Raw genomic sequence first — 17,845 nt, forward strand, 5'->3', positions numbered from 1 at the left:
TGAGGTAACCCAATCACAAAAGAACTCACATGATTTGCACTCACTGATAAGTGAATATTAGCCCTGAAACCGAGAATACCCAAGATACAATTTGTAGAACACATGAAACTCAAGATGAAGGAAGACCAAAATATGGAGATTTCGCCCCTTCTTAGAATTGGGAACAAAACTCCCATGGAAGGAGTTACAGAGACAAAGTTTGGAGCTGAGACAAAAGGATGAACCATCAAAAAACTGCCCCACCAAGGGGTCCATCCCATAATCAACCACCAAACACAGACACTATTGCATACACCAGCAAGATTTTGCTGGCAGGACCCTGATATATCTGTTTCTTGTGAGGCTATGCCAGTGCCTGGCAAACACAGAAGTGGATGCTCACAGTCAGGTATTGGATGGAACACAGGGCCCCCAATGGAGGAGCTAGAGAAAGTGTGCAAGGTGCTGAAGGGGTCTGCAACCCTATAGGTGGAACAACAATATGAACTAACCAGCACCCCCAGAGCTTGTGTCTCTAGTGGCATATGTATCAGAAGATGGCCTAGTCAGCTATCATTGGGAAGGGAGGACCCTTGGTCTTGCAAACTTTATATGCCCCAATACAGGGGAACACCAGGGCCAAGAAAGGGGAGTGGGTGGCTAGGTGAGTGGGGTGGAGTGTATAGGAGACTTTGGGGATAGCTAGGTGAAAGCCAGGGCCAAGGAATGGGAGTGGGTGGGTAGGGGAGCAGGGGCGGGGGTGGGTATATGGAACTTTCCGGATAGCATTTAAAATGTAAATAAAGAAAATATGTAATAAAAAATAAAATGTAAATGATGTAAATACCTAATAAAAATTGGAAAAAACAAACCAAACCAAACAACAACAACAACAACAACAACAACAACAAGGAAACCATAGTGCTGCTTCAGTCTGCCTGCATCCCTGGGGATGCTGTGTCCTTGTGTGAGCCAGGGCACTGCTAATTCTATCCCATCCCTAACCCCCTTAGCCTTTCCACTGAGCCTCCCTCTGTCTGATCATGTCACCTGCTGATTTGAATAGCACTCTTTACCAGGGACCCTACCGCCACCAACTGTATGAGATCCAGACTGGGTAATAGTAATAGTCACAGAACACTAGTAATAGTAATGGAGTAAACATCAGAACTCCTGATGCTAAATATTAATGCAAAAACATAAATACACGCAGCAAGGACAGTATGCCTCTTCCAGAAGTGAGAAACCCTACTGTAATAGGCTCTTAGAATAGCAGTTCAGCTGAAGCACAAAAAAAGGACTGCAAACTAGAAATTATATGTTCAAGAATCTTAAAGAGGATATAGGCAAATGCCATAATGAAGACTATAAAAGCACACAAGTGAACAAAATAACAAAACAAAACAAAACAAAAATAAACAACAACAAAAAAAGAAAAAACTAAAGGAAATAGCCACATTAACAGTATTCCAACTCTAACAACAAAAATAACAAGCAACAATTACTTTTCAGTGCCACTGAATTCAGTGTTGCCATGGGTCATGGGAAAATGAGACTATTTGTTGCATTGCCAACTGGTGCACCTTGGTCAAATCTGACTTGGAATAGCATACTGTCCTTGAGTGGTATAGGCCTGACCACCTTCAAAAATGACTGGAGAACTAAAGGGCCTGGGCCAGTACGGGATGGTCATGACCTTCGGGGGGTTGGGGGGTGACTAGTGGAGAGTCTCTAATGCAAGTCTCTCTAACACACTCACGGATGGATTGCTAAATGCCAGCAGTAGTAATTGCCTGCTCAGTTGAGTTTGGGAGCATATCCTCTCCCACCTGGACCTGACTCCCTATACTCTTTTAATTCCTTGATCTTGCAACAACCTTTTCCAATAAGAGAACTACCACCCATAAGGTAACAGGAGGTCTACTGACAGCTGTGCTATTGGTCATAGAGCTGCTTATGTCCTCTTCTAGTTTGTCAATGATCATAACAAAGGCTTTGAAGATGGCATTAGTCTGTCCAGCCAAAGTGATAATTCTCTAAGGACAATTCCCTTCTGAGATGTTCATATGTGCACCACTCTCCTCATGCATCTTCTTAACAGATTCTCCTTTCCTTCTGATGATACTGCTAACTTCCTTTCCATGCATAAGTAACCTGATGGTGAGAGTGACATTTAACCCACCTTCAATCACACTGGTGTCCATGCCTAGCAGTTACAGGGAGCTGGACTTTGAGTGGTCAAGTCTTTGGTTACAGGTCAAAGTGAAAGCCAAAAACTGGAGGCAAAGTCAACTGAAGGGAAAAGGGGAGTGGGCTGCTAGGGAGGCCTGGGGCAGAAAAATAGGGGCAGGTTAGAAGATGAGGGCTGCCCCATCTAATGGGTGGAGGAGGGGCAGTAAGGAGAAAGAAGGGGAAAGATACCCCAGGGGCCTGGTTAGGGCACAGAGAGCTAGTGGGTGGGAGAAGGTGCAGGCTACAGCTGCTCTGGCTGATGCCTCTGCTGGTCTGGGCATGTGTATGGGTTTTTATGTGTCTGTGACAGTGTATGCATATGTGTATACATGTGTGTATGAATCTGTGTGTATTTGTGTACTATATGTGTGTGTGTGTGCATGCACACACGTGTGTGTGTGTGTGTGTGTGTGTGTGTGTGTCTATTTGTGCCTGTGTGTATGACTGTATAAGTATGTGTGAGTAAGTGTGTATGGCTTAAGGAGAACTTCAGATGAGGTCCTCAGGAACTCTGAACACTTTCTTCACCTGTGAGAAAGTCTCTCATGAACCTAGAGTTCACCGGGACATGTAAGACTGGCTGGCCAACAAACCTTAGCATTGTCCTCTTTCAGTCTCCCTATCATTAACATTTCAAATACAGGATACCATATTTGAATTTTTTATATGAATTCTAGGACAGTAACTCTGGTCTCTTTGCATATAATACAGGTGCTATACTGTTAAAACTTTTCCAAAAACTTTCATCTGAGAAATATGTATGCAGTCTTAAGTCTATAGGTATATTAAGGAGGTATACAATTAAATATTTACTGATAATAAATCATAAAAATATTCTAAGGCAACTCTTTCATGTACATATTAATATTTATAGAATATAAAAGAAACATGTACATTAATGAAAAGAATGTACTTATTTAAAATTAACTAAATCCCGGCTGAATACTTGATCGTACAAGACATGGAGGAACCTTGATAATTTTCAGAGTGGTTCCTTTATTTGAATTTATGATCAACAATGTCAAAACACTATTTCACAGAATTATGTAGTTTAGAATAACAACAGGTCAAGTTTTTAGGAATTATTGGCAATTCTGTCCTAATATAAAGTCAAATTCATTTAATTTCTTTTGAAAAACATGCCAGTAGTACAAACAGCAAGTTTTCAAATCAAACTTCATAGTGTAATGCAATCCAAAGATATACTAATTTGATACATCATGCTGAAGAATGATGATAAAAATGTATCACGATTCTTGTTTCTAAATCAAGCCATAATACGTCTTAAAAAGAAAGATATTCTGTATACATATTAAGGCAATTCAATCACAGTAAATAGAAGTTCTGAATCTTAGCCATGATATTTCTAGCAACCTTCTCAGATGGTACTTGGCACACAGGTGTGTAGAGAGCAATGGGTAATTTCTGTGAGCTCACAAGCAAGGAGACACTGGCATCACAGGATGCATCCTAAACAAGAGTACCCATAGCTTCTAAGATTCCTCATATACTTAATTTTCTTCAATTTTTATTAGATATTTTCTTCATTTATATTTCAAATGCTATCCTGAAAGTCCCCTATACCCTGGCATTCCCCTATACTGGGGCATATAAAGTTTGCAAGACCAAGGGGCCTCTCTTCCCAATAATGGCTAACTAGGAGAAAATCAAGAAGGAAGACCAACGTGTGTATACTTCATTCCTCCTTAGAATAGGGAACGAAATACCCATGGAAGGAGTTACAGAGACAAAGTTTGGAACTAAGATGAAAGGATGGACCATCCAAATACTTAATTTTGAATTAATTTTAAGTAATTGAACAATCAAAAGGTGTTTACCATTAACAAATCTTTTTGGCTAACCCTATGTTCTTTGGATGACAATGTACAGTGTATGAACCTGAATTTTCATTAAATTCTGTGTAGATAACTCCAGATATACAGCAACAGAAATTTGAATTTTAGCTTGCAATTGCTCACTGAAAGGCTCAAGTCACAGTTCACAGCCAGTGAAACTGCTCAGGCAAAAGCTATTATTAGGACTAAAATATTCAAAACAATGTTACCCTTTGCTTATTTCATACACATAAATCTGTACATATAAATAAAAATAGACATACATAACATCACAACATTATTTATAGTATTATGTTATACATACATATATCACTATACATATACACTATTATTATTATTATTATTATTATTATTATTATTATTATTATTATTATTATAAATATACTAATGGGAGAAGTAAACCAAATGCTTAGAATTTGAATTCTATGGGTTTTAGCAAATGAAATATTATTCAAAGCATGATACAGTAGGAACTGTAGGACTACAATTTAAAACTGAAATGTTAGTATTTTGCTTTTGCATTGCTTTGAGAATCGTTATGATAAGTCAGAAACAATATGAGGGAAATATAGCCAGAGTTTGGTCATTTAAGGCTTTTTATTTCTATTATTCAGTTAGATTATGTGTTACAAAAAGAATACAAAATAATATATGATGCATTGAAATAAATGCTACCTTTTGATAAACATGTTTTCTCCTTAGAATACTGTCTGTGTTTAGATCTCTTTGCAAAGCTTTACGCTAGTTATGCAGCTCTTTACAATGTGTAGCTTTCTTTGCAATGTCAATAGAAAAGTATCAATTAAAATTAGATAATAGTCCGGGCATGGTGGCGCACGCCTTTAATCCCAGCACTTGGGAGGCAGAGGCAGGCAGATTTCTAAGTCCAAGGCCAGCCTGGTCTACAAAGTGAGTTCCAGGACATCTAGGGCTATACAGAGAAACCCTGTCTTGAAAAACAAAACAAAACAAAAAATAGATAATAGTATTCAGTGGCTATAAATGTGTGTGTGTGTGTGTGTGTGTNTGTGTGTGTGTGTGTGTGTGTGTGTGTGTGTGTGTGTGTTTAAGAATCCTATTTTAAAATGTATTTTGAGTCCAGCAACTCCCTTTAATGTCTCTGGACAGTATTTTCAGAACTCATTTGTTTGAGGGGTTTTTAATCTAAGGACATTGAAAATTTATACCTGCTGTGCTGTCGTCAATCACATCAGGAGGAAAACTAGTGGCACGATTTGTTATCTGTTACTCCTCTTGCTGTGGTGACTGTCTCCCAGTGCCAACTCTGTCCTTGAGGCTATCACTTATAGGGACCACGGTCTGTCAAAACCACATCCAACTTTAAGGGCTGCCTTTGTTGGAGTAGACAAATGAGAATGACCTATAACAATAAAATAGGCACCTACAGAGAAAGATGGAACCACAGCTGAAGTTAAGAGTGCAATATAGCCCTTTCAAATGCTAGCAAAATGTTAGATGTTGAACTAAAACTTAATTATAAGAGTTAATATGGATAGATGTCAATTATGAAACAGACATGGTCAGAAATATCGAGTTACAGCCTATACTACAACTTCACCCTACCTTTCATTAATAATGAATGGTATTGATGAAGTTTATTTAAAGGGGTGTAGGGGATTAAATTATAGTCACTATAAGTTTATCAAGTAGATAGTTTTTCAATGAACTCTGAGATATACAATTTGTTTATGAATACTGTAGAAGAGACAAGGGAAAAGCTGGAACCCACTACTGCTTTGATTTACACTAATAGCTACTTCAAGCAGTTTATAGCAAAGTGCATCTGACTGGATAGGCTGTGAACTGTCTATTGATATTTTGTTTTATTTCCACACCCAGTGTAGGCATTACAGGCATTGCATTATGAAGACCACAGCACAGTTTGCGGTTTGAAAGGCTCTTGTGAGCCAACCTAGCAAGTGGTCAGTGGAGACCACGTTTTACAGAGAACACAAATAAATCTTATTGAGCACTTTTCAGTAATATAATATTCACCCTATTACAATAATGAAATTAGTCTATGGATTTTATTTTAAATATTGAAATGCCATTTAAATATTTAATGATATTTGGAACTTTGTAAATGTCTATATTTGCATGGGTTTTACAAAAATTATAATGATTTTTTATGAAGAAATCATTTAAAGTAATTTCATAAAATTTTCTTTATTTGAAATGAGTGTTGTTAATTCAGTAATATATATTTGTAATGACCTTAGAGTGTGTGGATTTCCATTCCACAATTTTGTCATCTTTTATGCTGCAAGTGTTTGGATTATTTATCCTCATTTCCAGTTCTTCTCCTCCATCACCTTGTAATGGGATTAGAAAAGGAAGATTATTGAGCTTTCCTATCCTCTTGTCCATGAAAACATGTGGACATGGTGCCTTCTTTATGTGACTATTCTCATTAATCTATGTGAAATCCAAAGATGTTTTATCCCATGCCATGGGCACAAAAAAAATAGTCTTCTATTAAGAATCTAGCAAACTTGGGCTACTAGAAATGTATGACAGGTGTCTAGAGATTCAGCAAGTTTTTGTGAAATATAGATAAAAGATGTTTGCACAAGACAATTTTATTGTTTGTTACAATGCAAGCTTATTCCTACTGACTAGAATAGTATAACAATTTTCTTTTTCTTTTGAATTTTCATATATATATATATATATATATATATATATATATATTCAAGAAACAATGCTATTGTGATTTCTCTTGTATTAAATATTTGTCTATTTACATAATATTATTTAGCTATCTTATATACAATATATAGAATTTTTTCTATTTGTACTCCTAAAATCATTATTGTGTGTACTTTCTGAGTTTAACTTGGATTGATTTAGTCCATAACTCTGTTAGCACAAAATATAATAATACAGCTTTTCAAAAGAGATAGATCTAAGGTCTGAGTTCTAATCCTAAAATTGGCTGTACCTATACAATTCTGGGATTTAGAAAATAACCATTCATTCAAAGGAGTAAATCATCGAAAGTTCATAGAATTTTTTAAAATTTTTTTTAATAATGAAAGCTTACACTGAAAGCCCATGATTTAATAGCTTTGGAGTTTCAGTTGTAGCCCACTCTAAAGTAGTAATCCTTCCAACATAAGGTTAAAAGTCACTGACAAAACACTGTGGGAAACATTGCACTCAGCTACAGTGTACACAGCTTGGAATAGATGAATTAACTCCCATTCTTTATTCTCCCTGACTAGTCTAGGTATACTAAATTTTAAGAGAGAAAAACAAGAATCTTTTATTTCAAGACAGGTAGAACTAAGCCATTGTTAACTTCATTTAAAAAGGATATTCAGTGGACAGTTTTCTAATGCCCTCAAGACACAGAAGGCTGCATTAAGTGGAAGTGGAAATCCCCTGGGAGGCCTATTCAGTGTTTAAACCTCAGCATGAACAATAGAGTCCCCAGAAGGGTGCTCTTTTACATGTCTTTACAGAAACATTTAAAATTTACTCTATGAAGTCCTCTACATTATCACTATTAATCAAGGGCTGACCAAGGTCTTCAACATAATAACTATTCAGAGTGTTTCTATATCCATCGAAGCATGAATATAACATGGTGGAACTCATGGCTCTAGCTGCATATGTAGCAGAGGATGGCCTTATTTGTCAGTCATCAATGGGAGGAGAGGCCCTTGGTCCTGTGAAGGCTCTATGCCCCAGTGTAGGGGAATGCCAGGACCAGTAAGTGGGAGAGGGTGGGTTGATGAGTAAGGAGAGTGGGAAGAGATAGGGGGTTTTCAGAGGGGAAACCATGAAAGGGGATAACATTTGAAATGTAGATAAAGAAAAATCTTATATAAAATAAATAAATAAATAACATGCTTCTATGATACCAGAGGGTAAAGCAGGTGGCCACCTGGAAAACTATACATTATACACATTTGAATAATATTTGCCATTTGTATTAATGCTAACTTTGTGTGTGTGTGTGTGTGTGTGTGTGTTGTCTGCATTATTTTTGTTTAGCTAAAAAAGCCTAAACCTAGGGCTATAGAGATGGCTCAGTGGTTAAGAGTACTGACTGCTTTCCCAGAGGTCCTGAGTTCAGTTCTCAGTAACCACATGGTGGNTCACAACCATCTGTAATGGGATCTGATGCCTTCTTCTCGTGTGTCTGAAGACAGCTACAGAGTACTCATAATATATCTAAAAACAAATAAATAAAATCTTAAAAAAAAGAATAATGTTTACATCATAAAACAGCTTAGTTTTAAGGATATAAAATGTCTGGGTCTCTGACATCCTTTAAAATACGGAGAAGTACTACTTTTACAAATCTTAAACACAGTGATATTTTCTGTTGAAAATATTGTTCAAATTCAAAATATTTCCTTGATTAAATATTTTATTAATATGCCACTTTGTAGAATTACATATAATAAATAAATAATCACTTGGGAGCAGCAAATAATTAGGATTTATTGCATATTAAAATTTAAATTATGAAAATGTGATTTTCATAATACAAAATTAGTAATTATAAACTAATATTTGATTTAGCTATTTGTTTACTTTATATCCCAATGGCAGCATCTACTCCCTGTTCTCCTCTCAGTTCCTCCCTCTCATCTCACCTCCCCTTTTTCTCAGAAAAGGAGACAGATCCCATAGATATAAATTAGTATTAAAGTGTGTGTCTAATGGTTGCCCAGTTTCAAAGACTGGAATTATGTTTTACTGAAAATCAAAAGACCCAAGAAACATTGCTATGAAATTTCTAATTGTCCCTATTTTACGCTTGTATTTGCACGATATAACAAAACTTTTAGTACAAATTACTGAGAAATATTTATATCATGTAGCATTGCTTAGCATATGTGTTTTTTGCTTTAATGTCAGTTTTTAAACATGACATCTTGATTGTAATTTGACAATCGAAGTTCAAACCTGAGATATTTCAAATCTTGTTAAAAATTTTTCAGGTCAAGCAAAGGTGATGGAAAATTAACCACTATAGGATCTGTATTTTATGCAAGGGGACCACAAATAAACTGTGCTTCCTCACTCCAATGTGTCCAAACTTGACTGGAAGCTAAAGGGTGAGCTTATTCTATTCATTTTTGATATGTAAGCTAAGAAGTAAAATAACCCTTGCTCATTAGAGATGCCAGTGTGGGGATTTTTGAATGCCTTTTAGCTCTCAACAGTAAAATCATCTGAATCTCAGTTTGTCATGGTACAGTTGTCAATGGAAGAAGAAAGCAAACTTGAAGTGCCTTCTACACAGGCCCTGTTTTCTTCAGATCCAACTTTGTCCACTGATTCTTAGCATTTCTGCACTTATAGTTCTCAAAACAGGAGATGCATTTTTGATTGTTGTCTTTAAATATGACACTTTATTGCCTTATAACACTTCCAAATTTCAGCAAATCATTCTTAAATTCATTGTTTGATCAAAACCAAACAAAAACAAAAATCAAAAACAAACAAACAAAAAAATACATCAATTTGGCAAAAGCATTTGTAAGAGGTCTGAAACTGGAAGTATCATAAAACCTATGTAGGAGAGAAATGTTATGATTCTAGCTTTATATATCTAGCCTTTAGAGAAATGGGATATAGGTTCTTCAATGAAAAGCTTCCATTCCTATAAAAGAAAGTGACTGAACTTATTATCCCACTAGAACCATATTCAAGGAATAGTTATCCTCTTTTAGAGACTTCTGCATTTTTTCCTCTGTGGGGTTATTCACTTTGGTAGAGAAATACCTTTAACTGTGAGTTAGTTTGTGACAGAGTTCAAAGAGAGAATAGTGGTAATAATTGGATAGAAAAATAATCTCAAAACAAGATTTGCGTTAAGGAATATGTGATCACTTGATAATGCCAACTTTCAATCAAACATTTCTTTGAATTTTAGTTATATCAAAATGCAATATTATGACTCTTAGTCAGATCATCCTCCTTACAATATGCAAGTTGTATTTGTGTGCATGTGTGTACTAAGTGCTAATATGCAACTTCTGCAAGATAGAATCGCCCAAAAACTCTTCCAAAGGTCTACTTACGTTGAGCACCACATACATTTCAATTTCCATTTCTGGCTAATACTTTCAACATAACCTATTGTTCTTCTCTCACATTCTCCTATACTTAATGCTCCAATGAACATACACATGCACATTCAAAACATGTTTGACATTCTGGTATGGATAGCTATAATAAGATGTATATACAGCCTCATTCTAAGTCTCACTCAGAAAAATAGGAAACATATACTATGAAAAATGAGTCGAGATTTTTGAATGTAGTTAAAGAAACTAGTTACATAAAGGTGAGAAAATACATCCTAAATGAAGGAAATGCCGTGCCATGGGCAGATGCCCCTAACTAAAGAAAGGAGAAGACAACTTGAGCAAAAGCATTTATCTCTATTCCTACTGAATGCAGCTTCTCATATCCTTTTAATAATGCAGCAACATTTGCTTTTACCAAGTTTTAGTTGTAGAAAAGGCCAGATTAGCACAGTTTCCTTGGAAGTGTCTACCCTATTCAGCTGCATATGTAGCAGAGGATGTCCTTGTCTGGCATCAATGGGAGGAGAGGCCCTTGGTCCTGTTAAGGCTTGATAGATACCCTAGTGTAGGGGAATGCCAGGGCAGTGAGGTAGGATAGGTGGGTTTGTCACCTTCAGAGAAGCAGGGAGAGAGGAGATTGAATAAGGGGCTTCCAGGTTTGGGGGATAGACTAGGAAAGGGGATAACATTTGAAATGTAAATAAAGAAAATATCCAAATAAAAATAAAAAGAAATAAAAAGAAAAAGAAAATCTAGGTTAACCACAAATATGACTAAAACTTAAAGTGGATTGTACTTATATATTTAGAAATGTGTGTGTGCGCTTATGTATGTGTGACTGTCTATGTGTGTATGCATATGTATGTGTAATAAAAATTAAAGAAAAAGAGTCCATTAATTTGAAAGAGAGCAAAGGTACACGGGCAAGGTGGAGGGTAAGAATAAAGGGAGGGAGAAAATTATGCAATTATTTTATAAATTGAAAAATATTTCTTAAAAACAATAGTTGTTAGAGAATAAAAGGTTCTTAAAGATACTGGTGAAATCCCTAGCATATCAATACTATACAGAGGAGGAAATAGAAGGATTTTGTAGGACTGTCTCTGTAACCATTGTATATTGCCAAAATCAGTCTTTCTCAACAACATATCAAAGGTTCAGTTAACTAAAAAAATGATACATATTTGTAATATGTATATATCGATTTATATATTATAAGGAGATGATTTTATACAGTATTTAGAAATTTACAATATGTGTGTAAACTGTTTGTAGTTGAAGGCATCTTAGATAATGAATATCTGAATAGTATTTATTCAATTTTTTTCCAGATCCTGTCTGAAAACTAATACTAGCACATATAATACAAACTTGATTTCTTCTGTTCATCTTTGACAAACTATGACTCTTAAATTTGATCACTTTACAAATTGTAATAGTCACAAAACACTGTTATACTGGCTTTGAAACTACAGACAGAAGAAAATCAAGGAGGCATGAGATGCAGTTCACACCTGCATCTTCAGATTAATGGACCAAGAACAGACTCTTTCAGCCCTTATTTTACTTTATATTGTTACCATGATTAAACAGATGCTGTAAATTTCTCCCTTCAAATTCATTGGTGGTTTATATGTAAGTCAGATATGGCCTCATTCTGGACACCCGGGGAAAAGCTGCGAACTAAATTGCATGAAGCTGAAACATCCTTTGCCAATGTACACATTTTACTTTAGTAGAGTTAATGAATCTGATTCTCTGCAGATGATATTTGAATTGGCATTTTTGCTATAATCACTTGGGAAAAGGGAATTGCCAGTAGGTTCCAGTGAGAATCTGGTAAATTGTAAATTTGCAATGTGTGAAGATACATTCACACAGCTGTGTACATGCACACACACACACACACACACACAGGGGAAACTTTAAAAGTCTATTGCATTGCTTAACTACACATTGGCAACAAAATTAAATGTTTTTAAATCTGACTATGTAGAGCTGAAGAGATGGCTCAGAGGGTAAGAATACTGACTGCTCTTCTAAAGGACCTATGTTCAATTCTTAACATCCACATGACAGTTCATAATTGTCTGCAATTCCATGTCTAGGGAAAGAATGCAAGCTTCTAGCTTCAGGCACACACATAGTATACACATATATACACATACAGGAAAAACATTTGTATTTATAAAATACTACATCAGCACTAATTTAGTTGTGATGATAGAATTAATTCTGTAACATAATCAATGTATGATATTTATGCAGTTTGAAAAAATAGTATTCAATTAAAAATCATTGAGATGACTGGGATAGGATTCAGTTGGTAAAATGCTTACCAGGTATGTATGAGAACTTGAATTTAAATGTTTAACACTCACTTAAATGCCAGCAGTATGAAAGTACACCTGCAATCCCAGTGCTCAGGAGCAGAGATAGGTATTCACAGGCTAGCTGAATCCATGAATTTTGGGTTCAAACAAGAGACTATCTCTTCCTCATTAAGGTTAAGAGTGACCAGTAAGAAACAATATAGACCACTGACCTCCACACTCACAAGCATATATGTGAATGAACATTCACATACATGTGCACACACATATACAGGAAACAAAATAGTATGTTATTTTACCATAATTAACTTATAGGATTTCTTTTAAGAGTATAAGAAAATCATTCCCAATCAGATACAAGAACTATTAACTAGTTACAAACAAAGGAGAAATATTTCCAGTGGTCAGCATGTTTGTTTTTGTAAATAATTTCAAATAACCATAGTGATAGTAATGCTCATAGTACACATTGAGTTCTTAGGATATAGAAGGTTTCATCTAACAGAAACCTTATAAGAAACACCTTTCAAATATCTACATAAAAAAGGTAAATAAGACACAAAAATCAAGAGGCAGCCTTGTATAGAAGCCTTCAGGTTTCCATCTGTGCCTGGAGCCAATCCTCTGCCACAGAGCTACATAAACAAATACCACCAGGAAAGAGCTGGTCTCCCAGGAGTGCCTACATGCCTGCAAGCACAGGAATGACCTCCACTCCTCTTTAAATTCCTGGCCCAAGAGGGAACCTACTAGAGCCATCAGAACACAGGAACCAAGGATCAGCTGGGAACAGGATCCTTCTAGTTTCTGTATGCATCACAGAGCTGGTGCTGTACCACAGCTCTCTATACATAAATTCATCCCAGAGAGAACTGCCCTCTCAGGAGTAATGAAACACAGGCTTGCAGGTCAGAGAAGCTACAGTCAGAGACAGCAAGACTAGCTAAAACCAGAGGTAACCAGATGGCAAAAGGCAAGCTCAGGAACACAGGTAACAGAAACCAAGGCTACTTGGCATCATCAGAACCCAGTACTCCCAACACAGTGAGACCTGGTTACCCCAATACACAAGAAAAGCATGGTGATGTTAGAGGACTTTAAAGGGACATAAAAAAACTCCCTTAAAAAATACAAGAGACCATAGGTAAACAGGTGGAAGACCTTAAAGAGGAAAAAAAAAATCCCATAAAGAATTATAGGAAAACACAGCAAAACAGGTGAAGGAACTGAACGAAATCATCCAGAATCTATAAAAGGAAACAAAAATAATAAAGGGATCACAAAGGGAGACAACACTGAAAATAGAAAACTTAGTAAAGAGATCAGGAGTCTCAGATGCAAGCACCACCAACAGAATACAGGACATAGAAAAGAGAATCTCCCCTTCTGGTTGGCGCCAGATCCAGGCCACACTGAGCACGAACATGATGGACTATCCCACATTTCCCAGAATATTCTCCACATCACAACATCCTAGCATGCCCAGAATCTTAGGATCACTCGTGAGTGGAATACGACATCTATTCAAAACCAATCGTGACTGGCCTGTGACAGCAGGAGCAAGGACACAGGAGCCCTGTCTGAACATCAGCTCAGGTTCCTTCTGATTGGTGCTTATATACCTTGGTTTCTATCACAGAGGACACCCCCATGGTACCCAGAGGAAACGCCACTTCCAGGCACTGTAACACGCCTAGGATCTTAGGATTTCAGGATCAGAGGATACCAGGAACTTGGTCACATCAGGATCTCAGGGTCTCAGAGGAAGCTTGACTGCCAAGAACTCTGACACACCCAGAACCTCAGGTTCACAGGATCCAGGAATCACGGGATCACAGAGAAAGCTGGACTCTGAGGAGTCCTTAATCAACCAGGATTATAGAAAGGACAGGTTCCAATCAGATATATTGAGGGCAGCAACCACTTGAGATAATCAGATGGCAGGAGGCAATCATAAGAACAGAAGCAATATAAACCCAAGTTACTTGGCATCATCAGAACCAAACTCTTCCAACATAGTAAGTCCTGGATTCAAACACACCAGAAAAGCAAGATATGGATCTAAAGTCGTTTCTCATGATGATGACGGAGGACTTTAAGAGGGAAATAAGTAACTCCCTTAAAGAACAATAGGAGAACACAGGTAAACAGCTAGAAGCCCTTACAGAAGAAACACAAAAATCCCTTTAAGAGTTACAGGAAAATACTACCGAACAGGTGAAAGAATTGAACAAAAACATCCAGGATCTAAAACTGGAAGAAATCACAATAAAAAAATCACAAAGGGAGACAACTCTGGATATAGAAATCCTAGGAGAGAAATCAGGAACCATAGATGTGAGCATCAGCAGCAGAATACAAGAGATGGAAGAGAGAATCTCAGATGCAGAAGATTCCATAGAAAACACGGACACAACAATAAAAGAAAATAAAATACAAAAAGACCCTAACTCAAAACATCCAGGAAATCCAGAACACAATGAGAAAACCAAACCTAAGGATAATAGGTATACATGAGAATGAAGATTTTCAACTTAAAGGGCCAATGAATATTTTCAACAAAATTAGAGAAAAAAAACTTCCCTAACCTAAAGAGAGAGATGTCCAGGAACATACAAGAAGACTACAGAACTCCAAATAGACTGGACCAGAAAAGAAATTGTTCCAGACACATAATAATCAAAATATCGAATTTACTAAATAAAGATAGAATATTAAAAGCAGTAAGGGAAAAAGGTCAAGTAACATATAAGGGCAGACTTAAAAAATTACACCAGACTTCTCACCAGAGACTATGAAAGCCAGAAGATACTAGACAGATGTTACACAGACCCTAAGACAACACAAATGCCAACCCAGGCTTCTATAGCCAGCAAAATCCTAAATTACCATAGATGGATAAATCAAAATCTTCCAAGACAAAACCAAATTCACACAATCTTTGCACAAATCCAGCCCTTCAAAGGATAATAAAGGGAAAACTCGAACACAAGGGAAATGATGCCATAGAAAAAACAAGAAACTAATCCTTCAACAAAGTTAAAAGAAGATAGCTGCAAGAACAGAATCTCAACTCTAACAACAAAAATAATGGGAATATTTCTTAATAAAAATGGAATCAATTCCCCTTTAAAAACACAAAGACTAACAGCCTTTCTACATAAACAGGAACCAACATTTTGCTTCATACAGGAAACCTACCTCAGGGAAAAAGACAGACACTACCTCAGAGTAAGAGACTGGAAAACAATTTTTGAAGCAAATGGTCAGAAGAAAAAAGCTGGAATAGACATTCTAATATAGAATAAAATTGACATGCAATGCAAAGTTATCAAAAAAGACAAGGAGAGGCATTTCATAAACATCTTCCAAAATGAACTCTCAATTCTGAATATCTATGCTCCAAATGCAAGGGAATCCACATCCATTAAAGAAACTTAAGTAATGTTCAAAGCACACATTACACAACGTATAATAATAGTGGGAGACATTCACACCTCATTCATCAATGGACAGGTCTTAGAAACAGAAACTAAAAAGAGACAGTAAAACTAACAGAAGTTATGAAACAAATGGATTTATCAGATATATACAGAACATTTTATCCTTAAAAGAAAAGGATATAATTTCTTCTCAGCACCTAATGATATACTCTCCAAGAGTGAACATATAATTGGTCACAAACAGGCCTCAACAGATACAAGAAGATTGAAATAATCCTATGCATCCTATCAGAACAGTATGGACTAAGGCTGATCTTTTATTTTTAAATATTTTATTAGATACTTTCTTCATTTACATTTCAAATGATATCCCAAATGTCCCCTATACCCACCCCCTGCCCTGCTACCCTACCCACTCACTCCCACTTCTTAATCCTGGTGTATGCCTGTATCGGGCATATAAAGTTTGCAAGACAAAGGAATCTCTCTTCTCAATGATGGCCAACTAGGCCATCTTCTGCTATATATGCAATTAGAGACTCTAGAGCTCTGGGGGTACTGGTTAGTTCATATAATTGATCCTCCTATACGGTTGCTGAGTGGTTTTGGCTCATTGGGTAATTTCTCCAGTCCCTCCATTGAGGGCCCTGTTTTCTAACCTATAGATGACTGTGGGCATCCATTTCTATATTTGTCAGGCACTGGCATAGCCTCACAAGAGATAGCTATATCAGGATCCTTGCAGCAAAATCTTGCTGGCATATGCAATAGTATCTGCCTTTGGTGGCTGATTATGGGATGGACCCTCAGGTGTGGCAGTCTTTGGATGGTGCATCCTTTTGTCTTAGCTCCAAACTTTGTCTCTGCAACTTCTTCCATGGGTATTATATTCCCTATTTTAGAGATGAATGAAGTATCCACGTGTTGGTTTCCTTGTTGATTTTCTTGTGGTTTGGAGATTGTATCTTGGGTATCTAGATTTCTGGGCTAATATCCACTTATCAGTGCATATCAAGTGACTTCTTTTGTGATTGGGTTACCTCACTCAGGATGATATCCTCCAGATATATCCAATTTCTTAAGAATTTCATAAATTCATTCTTTTCAATAGGTGAGTAGTACTCGATTGTATGAACGTACCATTTGTCTGTATTTATTCCTCTGTTGAGGAACATGAGGGTTCTTTCCAGCTTCTGGCTATTATAAATAGGGCAGAATGAACATAGTGGACCATGTGTCCTTATTACCAGTTGGAACATCTTCTGGGTATATACCAAAAAGAGGTATTGCTGGATATACTGGTACTACTATGACCAGTTTTCTGAGGAACCGCCAGATTGATTTCCAGAGTGGTTGTATAAGCCTGCAATACCCCCTTCTCCACATCCTCGCCAGCATCACCTAAATTTTTGATCCTAGTCACTCTGACTAATGTGAGGTGGAATCTCAGGGTTGTTTTGATTTGCGTTTCACTAATGATTAAGAATGGTGAACATTTTTTCAAATGCTTCTCAGTCCTTCGGTATTCCTCAATTGAGAATTCTTTGTTTAGCTCTGTACCCCATTTTTTAATGAGGTTATTGGAATTTCTGCAGTTTTTTCTTGAGCTCTTTGTATATATGGGATATTAGTCCTCTATCAGATTTAGTATTGGTAAAAACCCTTTCCCAAACTGTTGGTGGCCTTTTTGTCTTATTGACAGTATCTTTTGCCCTACAGAAGCTTTGCAACTTTATGAGGTTCCATNTGTTGATTCTTGATCTTACAACACAGGCCATTGCTGTTCTGTTAAGAAATTTTCCCCCTGTGCCCATTTCTTCAAGGCTTTTCCCCACTTTTCTACTCTATATATTTCAGTGTCTCTGGTTTTATGTGGAATTCTTTGATCCACTTAGACTTGAGCTTTGTACAAGGAGATAAGAATGGATCAA

General features: G+C 36.6%; 1 pseudogene; it reads right to left on the minus strand.

Annotated features, from left to right (window-relative positions):
• Positions 1-1,480: 1,480 nt before the first annotated feature.
• On the minus strand, positions 1,481-2,183 carry LOC110320151 (annotated as a pseudogene).
• Between the last annotated feature and the right edge of the window lie 15,662 nt (positions 2,184-17,845).

The sequence above is a fragment of the Mus pahari genome, chromosome 4 (assembly GCF_900095145.1).
Source record: "Mus pahari chromosome 4, PAHARI_EIJ_v1.1, whole genome shotgun sequence".
NCBI lineage: Eukaryota > Metazoa > Chordata > Mammalia > Rodentia > Muridae > Mus > Mus pahari.